This window comes from Pleurodeles waltl, chromosome 2_2 (genome assembly GCF_031143425.1).
Source record: "Pleurodeles waltl isolate 20211129_DDA chromosome 2_2, aPleWal1.hap1.20221129, whole genome shotgun sequence".
NCBI lineage: Eukaryota > Metazoa > Chordata > Amphibia > Caudata > Salamandridae > Pleurodeles > Pleurodeles waltl.
Genome location: NC_090439.1, coordinates 56092052 through 56115698, shown reverse-complemented (window position 1 = coordinate 56115698; position 23647 = coordinate 56092052).

Genomic DNA, 23647 nt, shown 5'->3' with positions numbered 1-23647 from the left:
TTCTGGAAATACAAACAAGTGAGGGGTATTATTGCTTTTGTGCCCACCATACCATCTTAGACAAGAGCAGGCCATATGCAAATTAACTTTGATTCTGCTCAAATAGGAACAGTTTTGTCTGTATAGTCAGGCCAGGTTGATTTTGCACCAGAACACAAACATCCCCAGACTGGCTTAGGCATATGTGGGCCTCGTTAGTATGGTGGACCTTGGTTTCATTTGCAGATTGAGCAGGATGCCCATGTCTGGCCATTACCATCACCTTCAGGGTGTTTTACTGAGGTATACAAAAAAGTGATTGATGGAGTGCTTGATGTTTTCTAAGACACTTGTAATTGCTCTGGGTCATATTCTAGTCCATTTTTTTGCCCATCAGGCCACCTCAGACAGGACCCAGCCATATGAAAACCATCCTTGGTCTTGCTTCATTAGGAACAGTTCAGCCCAAAATTTCAGGCCAGGTACATTCTAAACAGTAAAATCTCGGAACCCCAGCCCTGTTTCAGCTTATTGGACCTCCTCAATAAGGTGAAGCTTGGCTCCAGAGGCACAGTGAGCATGGGACACATCTCTGGACATACAGTTTGCACTCAGATTGTCACATTGAGGAATACAAAAACATATTTTGGAGAACAATGACATTAATTATCAACCTGAGACCCCAGCAACATTATTATGACCACTGACCTTAAGCATGATACCCCATAATCTTAGTTTACAGGACTAGATACCCCCATAGTGTTTCAAGAGACCCCAGCAACATTTTTATGACCACTGACCTTAAGCATGATGCTATATAATCTTAGTTTACCGATCTAGATACTCCCTAGTGCTTAGAGCCACTGGGAATATGTCAGCATCCTTTTCCATTGATACTTTAGTTATGAATACTTGTTGAAATCTGGATATAAGAGTGAGAGGCTGACTAGACTGTGCCTATTAAGGAACCTACCATTATGGCCTTATGTACCATGAATGACTGTGGTGCAAGTTCACCAGGGACTAGTGGCTTTCATGCTGGTGCTGTGGTGGTCAACAGGACCTATGGCCTCATCTAAGGTGTGTGAAGAACTGCTAATCCTGGCACCTCTTGATAGCTTTATTCATAAGTTCAAATACTGTTGTGGTAATGTACACTCTATGGACTACATCAGGTGATGGTCCATATTCATTTCCTGTACACGTAAGCCTGTCATCATGTATACAACATCCTGAACCTGTTCTGGTTTGGGGTCCAGAGGAGGAACTGTCAGCTGCCAGGGTCCCCAAGTGAACACCGCTGCAGCCAGGCTGTGCAGGATTTGCAGCCGCTAGCAGCCTGTTAACAACCCACACCAAGGCCACCCATTGCCTACTTCCCGCTGCTGCCCACTGCCTGCCGCTCTACGGTTTATGCTGCATACACCGTCACGCACCGTCAGTTCATTTTTAGATCATTGCCCATGAAAGTGAAGGAGGAGGGGTGGAGCAGGACCAAGCTGTAACACAGCTCCCAGGGCATCCAGCAGTAACCTGCTGCACCAAGGCAGACCGAGCACATCAAGACAAAGGGAGGTGGTGCACCCATGAAAGAGTCCTGGTAAGAGCTACGGGGGGCAGTGGGGAGAGGCCAGCAGTGATTAGGTTCCACTGCATGCTGGTTGAGCCTTGGTGCTGCAGAGGTGGCCTGACTAGGCTCATATGTGACTTGAAGACTGGAAGAGTTCCCTTGTCCTTGACCAGCCCCCAACCTTCAGAAAGGAACTGATCCTAGCAGCTTTGTTTCTCCTTCTGGCATGCTACTTTGCGCATGTTGCTGCCTGCACTCAGGCACCCCTGCACGCTAAAGCTAAAGTTCACTCACCCCAACCGCTTTAACACCTCTCAGCATTATTATTAAGGAGGGCAGACAACAGGGCACTGAACACAGGGGGCACACTGCTTGAAGAGAGGACCTTTTCTTCAAGGGGCTCGTAACCCCTTCCCTAGGCAATAACTTCAACAACTACAAGAATAACAAGAAGGGTCAAACCGCAAAGGCACCTAAGACAACTTCGCTTACCATAGTATGCCTAGAAGGAAGCCCGCCACCCAGTCTAAATCAGCCTCTGAGGGGAATGTTTCCGACTCCCGCTGCCACCTAGAGCACCTAGAACAATTGGACTGCCTCTCAGGAGTACCTAACCCCAAAGGCACCCCAAATGCCCAAACATGAGGCCTCATCATGCAGTTCTAAATGCATCCCCTCCTCTGGAATCGCCATTGGGGCTGCCCTGCTCACACTGCTTGCAGCTCTATCAGCTATCCTGCTGGTGAAAAGGGGGACTCCCCTTGGGTGGCCCCAGTCCAATCAAGCTGCCTGCCCCACATGACCACTGTGCTTCAAATGGTAAACGCATGTCTTACTCCTGCCCAAGGCTGAGCAGTGCCTCAAGCAGCTCATGATGCACAAAGCCAACCTCTCCAATTTATTGGAATATATCCACCATCAATCTTCATCAGCGAATCGGTGTCCCCCAAGCTTTGCTATTTTGAAGTACATTGTAGGGGCGGAGCAATCACAGGCTGCTGTGAGCAGCCCTTCAGCTAGTGGTCAAAGCCTCTTTGCAAGTATTGTTGTAGTGAATCCTGGTTTGTTTTAATGGGATACAGGAGTTAGCTTAGCCTGTAGCTTGCAGACTGGTGTCCCAGTCACCGAGTGACTTTTACCCTAAATAGCTTGCTCTGTTTTAGCACATTTATTTAACTAAAACTTTTAAGATGGCTGCCTTGTTTTGGGTTAGGCCCATATCTTAGTTTGCGTTATCAGTGTCACCTCGCTAAGGCGTCAAGATCAAGCGAAAAAGACAAACAAACTGTAGGTATTCAATTTAGGTACTTTCCCTCTTCATGCTTTCGAGGGAATTGTTTATATTAATTACCGTCCCAAGCACACCTTGTTATCTATTATTTGGGAACAAACCTAAATCAGGTGTCAAAGTAGATGTGTATAAATACTCTTCACTTTATCAGATAGTCAGAGGGATTCTGACCAGATGCCATAGCTGCTATCGATGCTGCACATCCCCTTGACGCTGAACCAGTCTTCGTGTTTCGATGGAGTCTGATCTAGAGACTTCATTCCAAGGTAACGAGGGTTGGGGGCTCTTCTCATGACCTGGCATTGGTAGATTGAAGTTTAACATACCTAGCTCTCTTCTAGGTTAGAGGTTAGGCGTATCATGCTAGCGAGTTAGGACATGTCACACTTCATGTTATTTCATGATATTGCAAGATGGTGGGGGTCTTTGTATTAATGACTCATGTCTTTACCATTTTATTTTTTGCACTGTTCATTATCCTAATCATTGTAGCCCATGCAACTTATCACAGAATGCAGTTTTGCTAAATAAAACCTATTGAAACTTTACTGCATCTTCTTCATTGCCTGTGTGTGATTGGGACATGTTGTTAATGTGAGAAAGGGGCAATCTCCAATTAACCACAACGCCCCCCGAAGATGTCACACTCTTGAGTCCATGTGTAAAGGCTGCCACAAATCAACTTTTACTGTTTTGGGTTTTTGGTGAGGTACTGCTTGTGAGCCGGAAGGGGTGGGATGACAGTTGCATGTTGTTGTAGGACTGGCATAGTCACCTACAAACATAAGTACTGTCATCCTTAAACCAGCATTCTTGCCTACAGCAAGACTGCAACTACGACATTGTCAATCGGAGAACCAACTAGGGAAGAACGCTGTAAGATACTTCTTAGAATCCATTGGTCAACAAATCTTGGTATAAAACTATCCAAGTGGATCTTATGCCTTTGAATAACCCAATGCAACTATTCTGTAAGAGCACTGACAAGCACTTGTCACAGAGCTTCAACAGGCACCAGGGAGAGGTTCTGGAATCCATATGAGAAGGGGCCCCCCTCTCCCTAACATCTACACCATTCACTATAGGTGCCCGAAGGCCAGAGGAAGAGGCTGAAAAACTAACCAAGTTCAATTGATATCAGCCCTTATAGAAGCCCATAGATGGACTGTCTTGCAACAAAGAACTAGGAAAATTGAAGCGGAATGGCTGAAGATCTTTACTCTCCTAAAAGAGAATAGCCATTCCCGCCTCTGGAACTATGTAAAAAACCTCAGCAACCTTGCCCAGACTAAGGAGAATGGCATGGCAGAATGGGTTTGGGTCAATTATGCCAAGCAGCTATATACCAAACTCAAGGCCCTCAATCACATGCTTCCATCCACCTCCCACCCTAGTCTGCCCCGCTCAACAAGTCATTCCAATTTCAGAGTCCTCAGAAATAGACTCCATCAAGAAAATGAGAAACAACGTGCCCTGTGACCAAATGGGATCCCCACTGCTGTCTTCAAAAGTGCACAGGCCTTCTAGATTGTGTTCATTACATCACACGACTTTGCAACAGGAATTATTCCACCCTCATGGAGAGGGTCTATTCTCTTCCCAATCCATAACAATGGAGACAGCTCAAACACAAAAAACTACCATCTCATTACCTTATTAGATCTAAAAGCAAAAGCCTATGCCCAATTTTTATTGGAAGAGCTGGAACTCTGGGCATCAGAGAACAGTATTCTCCTTTTCTTTCGGTCTGACTTCAGGCCTAAAAGCTCCATGACAGACAACAATGTAGCACTGGCATATATGTCACGTCAAGCCACACAGCACAATCAACCCATTATTTTGCAACTTTGTGGACTATCGTGCAGCTTTAGACCAGGTGGACCAGTGTCAGCCATAGGAGAAACTAATAGCGAAGGGGTTTCCTGCCCATTTTCTTAAGGCCATTATATCCTTATACCAAGGGACCTGGATCCACATGAAAACAAGCCCCACCACAGTCACTGTGGTTGGTCCTGCTTATTTTTGATCTCTGCAAGGATGACCTGGGTAAAGCGTTAGAAGACACAAGTCTAGTAACACTAAAGCTGGCCAGGTTGTGCGTCCTAATCCTACAGTATGCAGACATCATGGTAAATATGGATTACTCCCGGATGGGCTTACAGAGAGCCCTCAGTGCTCTTCACAATTATAACCAAGCAAGCTAACTCTTGGTGAACCAGGGAAAGACCAAAATTGTCATTTTTAGCAATTACTCACAGAAGAAATTAGTTCAATGACAGATAGGTGACCTAAAAATAACAACAACTGCACAATATAATTATTTAGGTGTCTGGCTTACCAAAGGGGCTAAACCAGGGGCCCATGTAAAGGATCTCAGGTGCAAGGGCTGAGGTCATTCACAGCTGGAAATGCCTAAATTACCTTCTACACAGCGCAACTGTGGAACCAATGTTAAAAGTCCCAAGAGCAAAGCTGATTCTGGCTCTAAACTATGACCACTTAGTCTTCCCTGGAACTCTGGATACATATAAAAAAAATCTTTTATCTTCCTCAACAGTCCAAAAGAGCAAGGCTGAAACTATAGGTAGGCCTCTGGAGTCCTAATCTTACATGTCCTGGGGACCTGGTCAAATCGTACATCAGAACCCTCTGGGCGCTGGAGACTACCCTCAAAACACAAATTAAAGCAGTATTTGACATTCGCAGCTCGAAGTGGTGACCAGTCGTTTGAAAATCAAAACTGACAGTTCCAACAATTTGGACATACTGCTCTCAGCCTGGAAAAGAACAGTGAATGGGCAGGTTATGAAAACCTCATTCGACAATACATTGGAAGACTCCACCACAGAACCATCCACGCAGCACTGGATGCCTTTTACATCCTGGGGAAGGCCAAGCCTTACTTTGAGCAACCCCTCTCAGCCCAGGCACGAAGGAAGGTTATTCATATAAGGCTTGTTGCCCTGCTAATTGAGGACTTTAACCTAGCCTGGGCACGGCATAATGAGGCAATCATTTCCCCATTATGTAACTATCAGAGAATTTTTGCTTCACTTGCTGTGCTGCTGCCCTAAATTCACCAATGATCAATATTATCTATTGGCTCCATTATGCCGGGCTAATGGGATCAGATACTGTAGAGAAGTGTCGGGTCCATGCTTCACTATCAATTCACCAGACACCATTGCCAGGTTTGGGAAATTCACAGAAACTTATCGATCTACACTCCTTAGCATACAAAATGGGTGAGAACTACTCAGGCACCTCTGGCAGACTGGGGAAATTCACAGACTGTATTTGATCTGCCCCCCCCCCCCATTATATCGACTGGGTGCAAATACCCATCTTGTGTGGCAAAAGCATCTTCTTCTCTCCTTTCCTGGGACCCACGCTCAGCTCTTGTCAAACATGTAGAGGGACATCTCCAAAGTTAGTCTGGCCCCGATCTGGTGAAATTGATCACAAGCACTTTGACCCACTAAGGAATTTTAATACTTCTTTTTAATGCTGGTTCTCTTTTAAGATTTTTTATTTTAAGAAGTACCATTTTACACCATTTTTTAAACCCTTTCTATTATGGTAAACTTGAACTTGCTGAGTTTTGATGCTTACATGTAATGATTTTACATAATCATGAATAAATAAATATCAGTTATCAGTTTCTACTTGTAAAGCCAGAGGAGTGATCCACCAGTGCAACACTTGCTTCATACTGAGGTTGTATCCTTAGAGCTTCTGCTTTTTCTTTGACAGCTACAACAATTCAAGTGGACAAACATGCCACTCCCACCACTGTGACTGTGACAGTGGCAACAGAAAACTGAAATTGAGCTTCTCTAAATTCATTGCCTTCAATTTGATCCTGCAATTTTGTCAACAATAACTATTAATCTGACTGTCACACAACTATTTTAATTCTTTCATTTGCTCATCATCATGCACAGACAAACATTATGGATAAATATGCAAATACAGATATTCATGCAAAAGTGTCAATGGTACAACAGGCTGCCCCTCCTCCACTTTTCACTGTGGCAACATCTGTGTCTACAACTAGCACAGCTGGAATGCAAACAAAATATAGAATTATCAACAGTCCCTAAAAAAATTAAATCAACCTACTTTGTTGTTACTTGAATAAAGCAGTGGACAAGGTTTCAGAGATGGTGGTTAAGGTATATACTCTGGCAACAGAGGTGAAAGGCCAAAGGTCACAGCTGGCAATCATTACCACATGTTCAATAATCCCAGAGGGCCATCTGAGAAAATCATAATTTCACTCTAACATTGCCATGCACAGTTTTCAGATAAATAATGTTACTGAAAATGTTGCAATGATATTATCAATGATGTCAAAGAAGATGTAATTACTGATGTAATCTGTGGGTTAATTAGCAGTGCGTGACAAGTGTGTGAGTTATAGTTCCCTTGAATTTCTATGGTTTTGTCCGTATAAACTCTGATCATAACTATAGTGTCCCTGCAAACCTTTGTTTTTATTAGTGAAGTTTAAGGTTTTTAAAATGCTAATTCTTAACTATAACGGCCCTGTATCATTTTCCCTTTTCAGTGAGTTTCTAACATTTTTTATGGAAGCAGGGTTTGGCAGTGAAAGCAACATGTCAGAGGAAGGAATTAGTGGCCCACCAGATGGTAATTCAAAATAAAAAGGACATCATTTTGTGAGGAGTTCAAATTAATTGGACAAGAAAGAAGCCAGCAACACTTCAAGAAGGACGGATGAAGGGGAAGAGAAAGAGGAAAAAGCAGAGGCAGAGGCACAAGAAAACTAGAAGAGGAAAACAGAGCAAGAACACCATTTCTTGAAGTGCATTGTCACAAGGGGAAGGAAGCAGGCCAATGATGGATGAAACCCTAATTGTGGTACACGGCTCTACCCACACTCTCAATGATATATGATTTTGTCCAACTAATGAATTCAGCTATGGGAAAAATCATATTGCCTTGTTCTATTTTGTGAAACAGTTGAAATAAAAGTGGATCCTAAATCTTGCCCGCCCCCCCAAACAAGACAAACTCAGCAATTTGGCCGTAAATGACATTGACCCTTTGTTTACATTAGCAGAATTAGATTCAGAGACCACACTTACAAGTGAAAAATTCCTTAATTTAGCTGACATAGGCATTGATTTAGAAATGGATTGCCCTAATGACTTCAATATTAAATCCATGTTTACCCCAAATTTTGGCCGTGGTGCTATTGATACTTGGTTACACAGGACCTCATGGAACTGGCCAAGAAGTAATGTTGGCATTCTGACAATATGACCAAAGCTGAAGGAATGGCAATAAGAGACATACAAAATGATAAGAACATATAATAAGGCAGTCAAACAAGGGATGCAGCATGGTTCTCTTATCTAAAGAACAATACCTCCAAGAAGGTTATTGACAACTCAATTACACTGACTGAAATCATCAAATTTAAGATAATACATGACTCTAATACACTGTTCTATGACAAGATGGTTGAATGGAGTGAGAGGGGGCTATTTGAGTGAGAAGAAGTCAAAGTTTTGGACTGTGTACCTCCCAGAATAACCATTAACTATTTGCTATGCAAACTACACAAGGACACCACTAATCCACTAGGGACACTATTCTGTCACGTATAGGTTCACCCTTGGAGAACACCTCCAAATATATGGATTGTTTATATGTCCCTTTGTCACTGCATTACCCTGTTATATCTAGGATAGTAAGAAGTTTTTCAACAGAATTGAAGGTGTAATGTGGGAAGATTATTATTTACTTCTTTCTGAGGGAAGATCTTTTTCAGTTTTATTTCACACTGAAATGCTTTTTGAGATGATCCAGTTTAGTGTTGAATTTTGTAAGATTTTTGGTAACAAACTTTTTAGGCACAAGCAAAGCACAGCAATGGGGACATGTTTTACTCCCAGCTACACAAGCCTAATTATGGGAAGATGAGAGGAGCAGGTAGTTGAGGCACTTTAGGAATTTAGTACTAAAGTCATCATGTGGCTTCATTATATTGACAACTTGTTTGTAAACTGGAAGGGAACAAGTGAAGAAGCAACAACTTTTTTAAGGAAACTGAACAGCAACTTCCTCAGTATAGGTTGAAGAACCTGATCAGTAAAAGTAGAATTGATTTCTTATACATAACTGTGGAAGTTATAGACAAAAATCCCACTTCCAGATTCCACAGAGAAGCCAATGCTGGGAACATGTTAACTTAGGCTTCCAGCAGCCACCCACAGCTTCAATTGAGTATATCTCTTGTAAGGCCTTTTTGTTCCCAAATTGGGCACACCTGTTCCTTTGCTTACTTTTATACACAATTTTGCTCATATTTTAGGGAGCCTGCTTTTATCATTTGTTTTTATATATTTTATCAGCTGCTTCATCTAGGAAAGAAGAGTTCACGCTGCATGTGTAATCATCATTGTACTACATTGTGACTGGGTGCACGGAGCTGCGCTGAACCAGACATACCCCGGGGGCACTGTTTCGCATACCGGGGTAGAGGTCACATCTCTACGTCATGATGTCTCTGTGGCGCAGCGGGCGGAGCCTCACGAAACCCAAAAGATGCCGAAAAGTAGAAAAAGGAAAACAGTGGGGAGATGAGGGGAGGCAGGTCAGAGGAGCCAATGAGGAGGAGAACGAGCCGAACAGAGAACAAGGAAACACTGAGGAGGACAAGGGCAGCCGACGCCATACGTCAATGGAAGAGAAGACAGAAAAAGGGAGGGGACAGCAGGGAGCACTCACGTGGACCCGCATCCAGAAGAGTGAGAGGGAGACCACGAGAAGGAGCCGGCCACATTCCAGGAGGAGCGGGGCCCCACCAGGTACATCCCATGAGCCGGGAGGGGGGAGGGAAGGAAAGAAAAATAAAATAAAATTCACAATGGGGAGCACTATCTGTTTGCTTTCACTATTTTTCATTTGCTACAAAGACCACTTAAAGCACTGAAAGGACATAATAAGGAAAGGCACGGGGTTTAGGAAAACAGGACACTAACATAAAAGAGAAATAGGATATCATAAAAGAAGGCATGTAAGAAGCCAAAATAAACTAGAGTGAGGGGGCTACAGAGAAAGAGAATAGTAGGAGATTCACCAAGAAACTAATAAAGCACGGAAGAAAAAGGACACAGGAAAGTACAAGAAAGAAAATAGAAAAGAGGAAACATAGCCAGAGAAGAAAGAGCAATACATACCATAACAACAAACATAACTTGTTAAAACGGGCTTCCTATTTTCTCTCCCTCTCACAGTGAATGAACTTTTGGGTCCCTGAGGCACCAATCTGAAACAGAGAAGAGGAAATAAGGAACAGGGAAGAAGAAAGGAAGAATACAGGCGACAGACATGCAGACAAGTACAAATAGAGGAAGAAAAATTTAATACAACAAGAGGGAAAAAAGGAGATACAGTTGTTGGAAAAGACAAATTAAAAAAAGGAAAATGTAAACTTAATCTATGTACTTACGTATCCATTTATACTTATCTGTCACATACATATAATCTGTACTCCTTGCCCAAGGCTGGGACGCACAGGACTTGATATGCTAACTGGTATTTGCAAGCACAGGAGCCAGATTCTATCTCTGAGACACAGCATTACATCAGAGCTGCTGCCCAAACAAGGCATGCGTCATTATATAAAATGCACTAAGGCCCAAAGGGGGTAGGTGGCATTCCAGTCATGACTATCGTCCTTTAGATCAACAGCTTTGCTAATGCTGGCACTGGTATCTCAGCCTCCTGAGGAGATTGCCATCTGCATCACAGGTAGACCTCTGCTATTCTATTCATGTATAGGGTTAAGGCAAATCCTTTAGGTTAGGCCAAGCAGAGGGTTAGACACACTGTGCTCACAGATTAAGGCATAGGGTTTTGGTAGAAGCATCTAAACTCTCTAGAAACACATAATATGGTGGGGTTGTTTATCTCTTCACTCTGGCTGTCATGCTATTTACTGTGCTCAGTTTCATCTGCCTAATTATTGCAGCACATGCTTTCTATACCCAAATGTGATTACGTCAATAAATACATTGAAATTATTCCTGTATTTCAACTTGGCGTGCATGAGTAACTGAGAGAAAGAGACATGATCTGTTTGCACAACTTCCCTGAGGAGTAAGAGTGTCATATTGAGGTTTCTGTAATCACCTTTTAATTGAACATGTTTGGTGGTCATGGTGAGGTACTGCGAGCTAGCCAGAAGTTAGGTCGACAGCTGCCAAGCGGAGTGGGGTCTGTCATACTTGGTGGTGCTGCCATCCTAAAGACGCAGTCCTATTATCATAATTGGAACTGCATAACATATCCTCAATGGGGAGCTCCTCAGAGCCCACAGAAATTGCAGCACTGAGGAAGCATTCCAACAAAAGAGTACTATTATGCTTAACAGATTTGAGCAGAGAGGGTACAGGTGAGCAATATTGAAAGCTGCACTACAGACTGCACAAGTAAGAAGAGAACTCTGAATATATTATTAAAAGATTAATTATTACATTCACAAATACATCAAGTGACTTGAAGAAAATCCTCAGTAAATACTGGCCCATTCTGTCTGTGGGGAACAGCCTAAGTGACTGTATAGATGGAAACTCCTGAGTAAACTTCAGAAAGGTAACAGCACCTAAGGACACACTTAGTTACAGTGATGTCAGTTCAAAGATGGGTAACAGAGAGAAGGATATTAAATGTTTTTTCCCCTACCCAAAATATAAAGCCAGCAAGCATAGTACAGCAGCTGATGAATATCTGTCTCCCCTTACTGGTGTAGTCAAGGAAATAAACCATTACTACACATGTACTTTGGATTTCATCCTATTTGTATTGAATTTTCCATGTGGACTGCGTTATGGGGGTAGTATTCCACATCTCACGAAAAAAAGGAATTTGGAACAGGCAATAGCAATTAAACACATAGTTCAAAAGTACCCTGTAGCACACTACTTCAATGCATTTCATAAGAGGGACGCTTCTAAATTGAGATGCATTGTAATTGCCCGTGTACGAGAATAAAAAAATGGAGAGGACAGAGTACAAGCACTTAGACAACTCAAGTCCAAATACATTTGGACTTCAACAACAAATCCCCCAATAGGTTGAAAGTGGAGGAAGAGTTGGTCATTCATTTAGGACAGGTTCATTCCATCACTGGGTGTGGTAAAATGGAATACTGTTGACGATTTTCCTCTTTCCTGAGTTATTTACTGTACATTTAGTTGTATATAGTTTTTATCTGTTTTTATGCAGCATATATTGAAGTCTTGGTTTCTTGTTCTTTCATTTTTATTTTCTTGCAGGGGTGTGGATTACAGGATTTGAGTACCTGTCATTCTATGGTGACCACTCAGCTAAGATCTTGTTTTTTCTAATTTGAATACCTTGTGAGATATTTGCCCACTGGAGCTGAATTATGTTATTGTTTTAATTTTATGTTCAGCTCAGCTGTGTAGGTTTTGATATGTTGGTTGTCATACATTGTGACTGGGGGAGTGTCAAATAGCTATAATGAGAAGATTCCATCATTATATAAGGGATTTGATTACCAATTTCTTTGAACAAGTGACTAAGATAATTTCAAGATGTGATATTGCCCAACTTGTGAGAAAGATTTAGGTTTGGTTTATTTTATTTTCCGTTGGGGTGATGTTGACCTGATGATTTAACTGGTGTTAAGTTACAGGTTGCCAATGTATTTATATATGAATCATGAAGAATTTAGTTACATTATCAACTCCTGTTTATAAAGTGTACATATGATTTATTGTCCACTTGGGTGGAATGATACAATTTGGGTTTCTGTAGAAGGGATTCTCTCTTAAAATGAATGTGACATGTTAGAAAATATAAACATAGGCATTTCACATATAAAGCACAATTTATGCTCATTTAAACTAATGAGACAACATCATTCTATAATGGCAGCCCTCTTTATCAATGTGTGTATTCTACCTGCAAGTCCTTCACCTATTTTGATACTGGGTATGAGATGGTATGGTTTTAATATGTGAAAGTAAGAGTAGCCCGTAGCCCGTGAGCAAGACGTTTGGTACGCTGAAAAATGTAGGGTGATTCACTTCCAGTAACAATCCCACCCAACCACATACCACATACAGCCTTTGCTCAGTGACAGTGATTAATAGGCCACAGTGCCTGGCCTGCAGACAGGCCCGGCAGCCAATCTGCCATGTGCAGCCAACCTCAAGCCATGCAGGAAAAACAAGGAAAAGGCACTCAATAAACATGGGGAAAGGCAAGGAAAAAGCAGTAAAAATTAGGGAAAATAAAATGGGGGAAAAGATAAGTATAAAGCAGTGAAAATTAGGAAAAAGCAAGAGGAAGGCACACAAAAAATGAAGGAAAAAACAAGGTGAAAACAGTGAAAACGAGGGAAAAGCAAGGGGCTTCCAGGGTACACAGGGTAAAATTCAGGAGAAAGCAGTGAAAATAAGGGAAGAGCAAGGAAAAGGCACACATAAAATTGTGGAAATGAAAGAACAAAGCATTGAAAACGAGGGAAAGCGAGAAGGCACTAAAAAATGGGTAAAAGCAAACAGAAATGAGTGGAAACGAGGGAAAAATGAGGAAAGGGTTCACAAAAAACAGGCCAAAGCACAAAGAAAGCACTGAAAATGAGGGAAAAGCAAGAAGAGGGCAAAGAAAAAACAAGTAAAAAAGCAGTGAGAACGAAGGAAAAGCAAGGAGAAGGCATTCCAAAAATAGGTGGAAAGGCAAGACGAAAGGAGAAAGAGCAATGCAGCAGCACAGGTAGAGCTGGGTCTTTTAAAAAAAAAAATGTTTGCAGTGGATTTGTGGAACCTTCACAATATTGCAGCAATAATAAAAAAATTAATTAAAAAATGCCCTGCCCCCTACTGTTTTTTTTTTTCTTTTTTCTTGGGACTCGACTGAGTCCAAGACCCAAGATATCTGGTTAAAATGCTGGCAGCCAATCAGATCTCAGCATGACATCTGCCGGATCCAAGGATGATGTGCATCCATAGATATCTATATTTTTTTAGCCGTTAGTAACTCCAAAACCACGGAATGGATTTACACCGAAGAGTTTGATTTCTGCCAAATTAGGTGTAGTTCCGTTCAGCGGTTTGGGCTGTAGTCATGTCTAAAATCCCTATGGGAAATTCCATGTGAAAAATGTTTTTGCCCCCCCCCCCTTTATCTTGGTCCTGCTTAATGAATCACCCCAAAACATTCAAGACAGCAGTACAGTGAGTGTCGGACTGATTTTGGAAATCTTGTGAATATTGGTCAAACGGTGCCATAGTTATAAGTACCTACTGGTGACCAGTAGGTAATATATTGTCCAGAAATTATTATATATATATATATATATATATATATATATTTATTTTTCACAAAAATTGTGAAATTAATTAATCATGCCATGTTAAATGTATTTTCCTCCAACAGTCATTACTTCATAGTAATTGGAGTTTAGATGTTTCCACTGTCACTCAATCTCAGACTCCCCACGTTGCCATTCCTGTGCTCCTCCTCATAATCATAAAATATACCAACCTAACCTCCAGACTCGAATCCCGAGTCGCATCGGTATATGTGAAAGCAAGTAAAGAATCAAAACGGCATTTAACGTGGCATGATGAATTAATTTAATTGATAAACATATTATGTTATTCATGACTCCCATTCGCTCTATGGAAACAGCATTACAAACACCACAATGTCTTTACGAGATTCACAGGAATGGTAACGTGGTGAGTTCGAGACTGAGTGAGGTGGGAGTATTTAAACTTAAATAAATATGAAGCAATGCCAGTTGGAGGAAAATGCATATATCGCAGTTTGATTAATTAACATCATTGACAATTGTATCACGTTATTCATGACTCCCATTTTTTTCTGGTAATAACACTACAAATACCATAATGCCTCTGCGAGATTACTAATTGAAAAGGCAGGTTCAGTGCAACAACGTGCGATGCTAATTAGAACCACCTGACGAAGGCTTAAGCTGAAACGCGTTGTGGGACCTGATTTTGTGCTGTAACAGTGAACTCCCAGAAGATGTTACTCTTATTAAAGAAGTGTGGCTAAATATCACCTCTGGGAGTGCAGCGCAATTTTGTGAAAGTTTATTTGGGTGTTTGGTCTACATCCAGCGCGGGCACCAGCAGTTTGAGTGCTCCTTGTACAAAGGCCAGTTTTGTTTGGAGAGAGATATATATATATATATATATATATATATATATATATATATATATATATATATATATATATATATATATATATATATGTACATATATATGTGTGTGTGTGTGTGTGTGTGTGTGTGAAGGGATATGCATGTGTGTGTGTGTGTGTATATATGTGTATATACATATATATTTATCAGACACCTTGGAAATATTTCTCAATTCCAATTATGTGTGTCATGACTCTCTACCATGCAAGCTAAGTCAGTATGTCAATCAGGGGATGGAATTAACAGAAGTACAGCTTGCATCACTAATAACAAAAAGCAAGACCTCACATGTCCCCGGACCGAATGGGATCCTATTGCTGTAATGAAGCAATTTCCAACAATGTGGAGCAGGATACTTAAGTCTGTGTTTGACCATGTCTTGCAGTCAGGGGAGGTACCAGCATCATGCCAATGGTCAATAATTCAAACTCGTCATTAAAAGGGAAGCTGAAAAAACCCTGCACATTTCCTCTTGATAGATCTTCTAGATGCCAAAGGGAAACATTTTTCCAAATACTTACTTTCACAATCAATTTATTGGATGTTATCTAATAATTTGCTGCCTCCCTATCAAACAGCTTTAAATCAGGGTGCACACTTATGACAACGTAGTCACATTGACTCTCCTCATTGAGAAGGTATTACATCAAAGAAAATCACTTTATGTTGGCTTTGTATATTAGTCCTTGGTATTCGACAAACTAACTCGCAGTCACCTTTGGTCCAAGCTCTTGACATTGGGTATGGATTCCAACTTGTTACACCTGATAATACTTCTACTCACCAAAACGTGGATGCAAATCAAGTTGTCAACCAAGCAGCATGTCTCCTCCAAAATTACCATGGACAATGAGCTAAAACAGGGAGGTGTGCTTGCTCCACTTCTCTTTTTATTATACATTACTGAATCAGACAAGGATCTGCAAATATCAGAATTCATGTCTCCAAAACTGGGAAAATTACCAGCTGGTTTCCTGGCATATGTAGACAACCTTGTAATCTGCTCACAGACCCCTACTGGATTACGTGATCGTACTGCATTTAATGAATGAAATCAGATTAAAGGTCTATCTACTAACATCAAGAAAACAAAGATTATATTGTCTTGGAGGTGTCCACACAAATTAAAATGGAAGTTAGGCAATAATACAGTGGTGTCAATTAACTCAAATGTCTCTTTTGGCTTCCAGTTGGACAGATATCTGATAGCTGTAGTACATTACAAACAAAGGCCATCAATGTGAAAAAAGCCTTGAAAAGTTTTTGCTAGTTTATGGAGGGTGCACCATTACACTAACCATCTAAGCCTTTAGGGCTAAACTAATTCCTCTTTTGAACTATGATTCAATAGTGCAAAATAAAAAAAATAAAAACAATAGGCACACTACATTCAAAATGCTCACTCTCTGTTCCATTTATGAAGTTCTACTCCACATGTTATGTTCAGACTCAAATTAAGTTACCCATCATTTGAAGTGGTGCACTGGATCCAGAAAATCATCTACTTTTGTGATTGTGCATCTGCAAAAGCTGATTCCTAGTGAAGGCTACTACATCAAAAGCTGACACATATGTATATGACCTGCTTGTGTCTCTCATACAAGAAAATCAATATTTTTCTGAAGGGTCATATCATACCAACTTTACAGGATCTTCAGCAAATGTCATTATTAAACCGTAGGAGGGTTATTTGTGTAAGACTTCAGGAGTCCTTTCATCTAAGGGATTTATTAAAAGTTTCACAATATAAACACTCGAAGCTTCTTATGGAATCTTCTTTTCCAGCTGAATCAGAAGTAAGTTGATTCTTTTTTAGAGTTGCCAACGAGACGAAAAGTTTAAGATTCTGTCAACTATATATTCATCTGAAAGACTTTGAAGGCCACTGGAATTCTATATCTAATGCTCACAACTGCAGCCTGTGTAGTTACTCCAAGAAATCTTTGAATTACATTATCTGTTTTTTCCCTAGCTGAATGATATTCGCTGCAAATATTTACTCCCTTCCTTCAGGAAGGACACACTCAAATGAATATATATGGAAAAATCAAAACAATTGTGGACATAGCATATGTAAGATGCAAATTAAAAGATAATAGATAATGGACCTACAAAGGAATTTTAACATATCTTATGCACTTTTGTGAATGCATTTTAGCAACTCTAGAAAAAAAGAACCATTTTATGAATTTTAAATGTTTCTTCTAGCATGTCTGTGGTTGTACACTTTTGGGTGTTGAGTTTAACTATACAAATAATGTATATTATTAGTTTGATTTATGAATAGGTATTTTGTACAGAATTATATATTATACATACAAAAGAAATTGCATTCTTCATTAAATCAACAATATGAAAGGCACCATAAGTTTATCAACTAAATTCTTCAAAATGACAATGGTGCAAGCTAAGGAAACTCTGCTTGATTCTCTAACCAGACCCTTAAAGACGAAATATATCCATCTCAACAGCTACCTAACCAAGTAAGAAAAACTTATATTTCAACTTAAATGTATTTGTAAATGAACTATGACATGTAAAAAAGCAAATAATTAACAAAACACTCTCTAACTTCTATCTCATTACATCTACTTCCTAAAAGAAATCACTACAAGCTCAAAAGGTGGTAAGATACCAGAAAAACACATCTATCACAAACAAGCAAAAAGATATAACAAAGTAAGTACACATAAAGTATTAGAAAATATAAATTCACCCCGATAGAGAGTAAAAATAAATCTAATGACCTCAGCTTCTAAAAACGACCAACAAATACACATTTAAAATGAAACAGATGTTTTTGTATGTTTCCAACAGAAAAGAAAGCACTTGCTTCATGTAAGAACACCCCTAACAAAAAAGATGCAAAACAGTGTGAACATATCGAAAGGATATATCTGTAAGTATAAAAATGGAATTTGTTGCATAATGTTTCATGTAAATAACATACAATCATTTTTTAACAATTGTATTTATTTATACTATTACGCTCCTTTCAGAAACACTGACAGAGACAGCTCATTACATAAAATTCCAGAAAGAAAATCACTTACTAAGTCATGTGGTTTACACCTACTACCAGGAAAGTGCATCACTAGATGCTGTGAAATGGAAATGTATCAAATATGATTCTAATATGTGCTATGGAAGGGTGACTACAAAGGATGATGTTGTAATTTATGTAGGAGACCAAAACCACAAATGTGACAGAAATAGAAGTAAGGGAGGAATTTAAAGATAAGAGAGGCAAGCATTAATTCCCAGGTACCCAAAAGAAAAATCCTAAAAGATATAAAGCCTAAAATCACAGACTGACAACCACTCATACCCACTTAAAATGTTTAATTGCACAAACTAAAAATACCACGAGAGATACTCCTACTGCCCCTAAATGATACAAAGACATATAAATACCTGGAAATTTAACACTGACACATAATTCGTAACCCTTCCTTTTACATGACAACCTAAACAATGATAAACACATCCTCATATTCTCTGTAGCCAATAACTTACTAAAACAAAGTTTCTGTCAAACCTGGGTGATGGTTAGGACCTTCAAATCATTCACTAAGATATACACCATACATGGTAACTATTAGAGCCCTGAAATCCCTTTTAGGTATGCCCTACTACCAAATAAACAAAGAAGCACTTACTACTACCTGTTAAACCATGTTGAACATAAAACAAATAACTACTTCCCACAAACAAATCACAGAACTTCAACATACCATCATACCAAACCTTTTTTTAAATGTAGCCCCCTCAGAACCATTCAAGGCTGCAAAATATCTATTTAATCATTTCAATCAAAGCATATGGAGACACCACCAACAATATGCACTAAGTGTATAAATTGCTACAAACAGCCAATTTGGTTTGGAAATAAAAAAAATAACACCAGCCTATGTCCTTGTCACACAGATAGCTAACCACTACAATTTACTAACAGAAAACCTTTTCTACCAACAAAATGAAGACAAAATAAGCACTAATGGATTATTTTGAAGACACTTGGGTTGACAGACTGCATCGTCCTGAACGCAGATGCCAACTCACAGTTCAAATACCATGGTAGAATGCCTTAGATAGCACCTTGTCACAGAAAGCAAAAATAAACAATGCAGTGGAAAGATGACACAATGCCAACAGAATCCAACCTATAAATTCATCAAAGCAATCTATAAAAGTAAACCTACCAACAGCTATGAATGGAGAAATATGTCAATTAAATTTGCACCAAACTTAATAAACAAACAAAAAGAATGTATGAATGCTACAATGTAAGGTGATCATTGTTATAAACAACAAAGGACTAGCTTGCTTAGAAATAATGATTGAAAGCATATTTTAAAATAAATAATAACCTACTAAGGTTTTTTAGAAACTGACACAAAATCTAAACTAACATGACAAATATTTTTTTATATAAATAATAAACCTAATGTTGTATTGCATTAGTCTAAACAATAACTAAAACTCCAATGTTCAATAAGACTGGGATAGTACTATTAGTACAATTAAATGTTCAAAAAACCCACAGACAACACTATGACTGACCTCTAGACCTCCACCATACACCCCTTTCCCCTCAAACCCCCTACAAAAAAAACTTAAAAAGGACTAATATCTCCCGATGAACAACTGCATCTTATCGCAACCTGGATCCCAAGAAATAGACTAAAAATTACACAAATAGAGTAAAAACTCGAAGGAAGTTATAAAAAGAGGCCACTAAATGAAACTAAAAAAGACTATTACCCCAATGAATTGAATGTGGAAAAATTTAAAAATGTCAAAACAAGACAAAAAATGTTGTAGAAATGATAGAAAATGTAACGTAGAACGTTAAATATTAGTGTAAAATGTATACAATTCTTTATTATGTACTAAAAAAAGTTATGTTATAGTGATGTTGAAAATATGTATATAAAGCAATTTAAAGATTGTTAAAACATGTTAAACAATGGGAAAAATAGAACATGTACCACATGAATACTATTTAAATATGTGTATCTGTATGTAAACATTCACTTTTAAGTTGAAATATATTTAATTAAAAATATTACAATATGAATTAAAAAACTTTAGTCTATAAAAATGTAATTAATAATATTATTTATTACAAACATATAACTATTTATTAATATATTTCTAATCATACACAATTCAAATTAAACATCACAAACTATTTCTAATACATGAAAGTAAAATGTAATCACACAGTTCTACAATAAAAAAAGTAAATAAGCACACTCCAGTGTATAGTATTTTTTAAGAAAGTGATATTTACTATTCACAATCAAATCTCTACCAAGCTGGGGAAGGTGTTGGTCACTAAAAGGGTGACATTTACTATTTCCACTCCAATCCTTACCAATGAAGAGAAAGTGTTAGATACTAAACGGGTGACATTGGCTGTTACCACTACAATCTATACTAAGTTGGGGAAGATGTTGGACACTAAAGTGGTGACATTTACTATTCCCACTCAAATCTACATCCAGTTGGAGAAGGTGTTGGACACTAAATTGGTGGCTTTTACTATTCACATCCCAATCTATACTAATTTGGAGAAGGTGCAGGGCACTAAATGGGTGACATATATTTTTCATACTCCAATCTGTACCAATTTGGGGAAGTTGTTGGACAATGAAAGAGTGACATTTAGCTTCCCAACTCCAATTTAAAGCAATTTGTGGAATGTGTTGGACATTGAGGGGATGACATTTACTATTCCTACTCAAATCTAAAACAATTTGGAGACATTTTTGGACACTAAAGGGGTGATATTTGTCATTACTTCTCTAATCTATACCCATTAGGGTAAGGTGCTGGAAACTAAATGGTGATATTTACCTCACACTCCAAGTTAAACCAACCTTAAGGTTTATCAAGGAACAACACCTTCCACACTACACCCAAGCGTACAGGATTGGATGAGCACCACATGGGAGCCAGGACTCACTCTAGCACAGGCCACGTGCAGGGGTCAAAGTCTCTGAAGCTTGTTGTGTCCCTGTAGCTCTGAGGTTGCCAAAATCACTCTAGTAGTCCTGGGTTCAGAGAGCAAGGCAGGCCTTAAGCAGCAGGCAGTCTTCTGAGGTAGAAAGCAGGATTAAAGCAACAAGACAGTCCTCTTGTATAAGCAGGACTGTCCTATAAGGTGATACACAGGTCACAACTAGCAGGACAGTCCTCTGGAGTACAGGGCAGTCCTTCTGGTGTTCTCCATAGGTCCAGGAGTGAATTGAAGAGTTGGTCTTAGGGTCTAATACATATATACCTGGTGACAGCCTTTGAAGTGGGGCAACATCCTGGATACTCCCACATCTGGTTCTCGAAAAGTCCTTCTTTCCCCTTCCTGGGCTCCAAGTAGTCTAGGCTGATAAAAACCTGGTTTCAAGTTCCTCAAGTTCCTTAGTGAGTAGGCTTGAGGTAGCACTTTGCAATATAATTGGGCAGGGAACAGTTCTGCCTCACCTATCATAGCAGGATGGCCCATGCTGCTAACACCTAGTCCCTCTTAGTTTCACTGTCTGGGAGGCATACACAAATGCCAACTACCAGCTATCCACAGTCATATGACTCAGGACCCAAGCTTGGTTAGGACAAGAGAATTAAAATCTTTTAAAAGTGATATTTTTAGAATTGTGAGTTAAATCTGAATTTACCATTAAAGATGGATTTAAATCACAATTATTTAGATATTAAACTAAACATTTCTACATGCTCCTAATTGAATGTATCTCTTATTAAATGTAATAAGTTAACCCAATGTTATCATATGGGACAGGCAGGCCTTGCAGGACTGAAAAAACAAATTTAAGAGTGTTTCATTACCAGAACATGTAAAAGTTAAACACATATGTCCTACATTTTAAATGCAATGCCCCCTGACCTATGGGCAGTTTAGGGCCTACCTTTGTGGGTGACATAAGTATTAAAAAGTGAGGGTTAGGACTGGCAAAAGGTTTGTTTTGCCAGGTTTATTGGCAGTTTTAAAACTCGACCATGGGCTGCAATAGCACATTTGAGCCTTGTTATAAGGGGCTACTTAAGTGAGTGGCACAATGAGTGCTGTAGGTCAACTAGTAGCATTTAATGTAAGCCTCCCGGGTACCATGTAGTACCATATACCAGGGACTTAAAAGTAAATTAAATGTGCCAACCAGGTGTAGGCCAATGTTGTCATGTTTAAGGGAGAGAGCACAAACACCTTAGAACTAGTTAACAGTGGTAAAGTGAACTGATTCCCAAAGGCAAAACAATAACAATTCAGAAAACAGAAAGGGAGAAGGCAAAACATTTGGGGGAAGGCCACACTAAGGATAACAGGACTAGCACTCGTTCACCTTTGTACTCACAAGTTTTACAGTCAAACGTGTTAATTCTTCTCATGCCTCCCTGTGATCCTTTTAACCAGTGATGGCCGGTAATTTTAGGAGAAAGGAGGACAGGCAGGAAGCACATTCACACTCATTCATTCACAGATGCACGTACATCCATTCACAACACTCATCAACATTCAAACATACACGCTTGCACCAAACATTCATTTAAAAAAACACACACACACACTTACTTTCAGCTCGGAGGTCCTAGGAGGGTTGGGACTCCTGCCTTCCCTCACTGGCTGACCTTAGGTTAGCCAATGAGGGAAGGCAGCAGTCCCAACTTCGTCACAGAGTGGGATGGGATCAGTGAGACTTCTGACCCCACAGCGCTCTGTGGAGAGGTGTCACTGATTGACTCTCATCCTGGGCTCTTCAGGGCTTAAACCTGAAGAGCTCAGGTCGAAGTCAATGGGTGATGCTGAGAGGAAGGGCCTCAAGGCACCTTTGATAAGCTGAGGAGGTCACGCCCATAGGAGCTGTGACCTCTTCAGCCCAGCAAAGTTCAGCTCAGGCAGCCAGGAGTCTGCGCAAATCGCGCATGTCTTGCTCCTGGCTCCTTGAGCTGAACATTAGGAGTGTCTGTCAGGCTGACCTTTGCTCAGCCTGACATGCACGCTTCATGAGGGGCAAAAGGTGGGGGGAGTGTGGCCCCTCCGCCCTAAAGGACGGGCTGCGGCTGCTTTTAACACCTTGAATCTAAAACATTTTTGTTTCTGTCAGGGTTCTCTCACAGTTACAAAGAGTAGACAGATATGTAACAAGAAAACTTCCATGAGTTGTTTTAATTTTGTTCGAGATCACTTTTATACTCTATTGCAGTGTTTAGAACTTCCGATGTTTAATGGATTTATCAGTACACCTTTCAAGGTTTACTGTATATCTCTCAATAAGAAGGTAAATCTTTACACCTGGTTTAAAACTTGAATAAACATAGAATCAAAACATTACAATGTTTGCTCTTACTACAATAAACCAAGCACATAGCATTCAATGTAATACAGACCTATGAATTTATGGCCCAGTGCATAACGAATGGACGCAGTTCAAGACTCCATCATCGGACTGCTTAGAATCAGCAATCAGTCAGCCATGAGCCACGATCATACTCACCCAATTGTATACTTATCCGTTTTGAGATGGAGATCACCTAGTCCTATATTCCCTTGCTCAGG